This window comes from Octodon degus, unplaced genomic scaffold (genome assembly GCF_000260255.1).
Source record: "Octodon degus isolate 3935 unplaced genomic scaffold, OctDeg1.0 scaffold00037, whole genome shotgun sequence".
In the NCBI taxonomy this organism is placed as follows: domain Eukaryota; kingdom Metazoa; phylum Chordata; class Mammalia; order Rodentia; family Octodontidae; genus Octodon; species Octodon degus.
This window is the reverse complement of record NW_004524613.1, coordinates 15,833,837-15,834,667: the sequence shown is the minus strand read 5'-3', so window position 1 is coordinate 15,834,667 and position 831 is coordinate 15,833,837. Positions and strand designations below refer to the sequence as shown.

Sequence of the window (831 nt, the reverse complement as noted above, 5' to 3'; positions counted from 1 at the left end):
CAACTGGCCTGATTTTCCCTTCTGGGCCACCTCAGTGGGCCCTGAAGAGGATGTGTGGCAGGTGTCAGCTGGAGTTTGCCCTGTGGTCACCAGGCAGCCAACTCAGATATGATTCCACAAAGATGCCAGAGGTTCAGGTCTGCAGGAGGGCAGGGGCTGGTGTGTAGCTCCCAGGCCAGTCCAGGGACTCTTTTCCTTTCTCTGTGACTGTTCTCACCATGTCTTCCTTCACTCCTGGGAGCTGCCCTTCCTTTCCAGTTTCCTCTCTTACATCTTTCTCACTTTCCTTCATGACCCATTTCTCTGGTCCCCCTCACCTCTGGTCACCACCCTGCTCTGAACCTGGCAGTAGCCTCCTGCCCATCTGCAGACTATGTCCAGGTGTCCTTCTAGACCTCCTCTCCTGCAGGTGTGAGGCTGGAGTCAGGGCCATGGTCTGTGGACACAGTCTAGCAGCTCATTGCCCTTCGGAGCCAAGGCTCTTCCTTCAGAGGGAGACCGGGTCTGGTGGCCTGCAGGTGAAGGCTCAGCCAGGGCACTGGCCAGCACTGCACATCCCCCCACTCCGTGGACCAAGGTGCTGCAGAGGTGCTGTCTCTGCCATGTAGGCCCAATAAGACAGACTGATGGGTATCAGAGTGACTTCATAAAGTCTGGGCCATCAGATACGGAAGGGGCATCTTTAGTGGCTCAGGAACTGGTATTTATGGACAATGATTTTTTTTTTTTTTTGGTGGCTAGCTCAGCCCACCCTGGGGGCAGGGCTAGCGTGGCATGTAGTGCCAAGGATTGAACCACAGTCCCTGCGTGCCTAAGTTTGCCCAAGCGGGA

General features: G+C 55.7%; 1 protein-coding gene across 6 annotated transcripts in view; it reads right to left on the bottom strand.

Annotated features, from left to right (window-relative positions):
• Pkig (cAMP-dependent protein kinase inhibitor gamma) overlaps positions 1–831 on the bottom strand; it is a 138,744-nt gene that overhangs the window by 1,355 nt on the left and 136,558 nt on the right. The gene's annotated exons all lie outside the window — the stretch shown is intronic.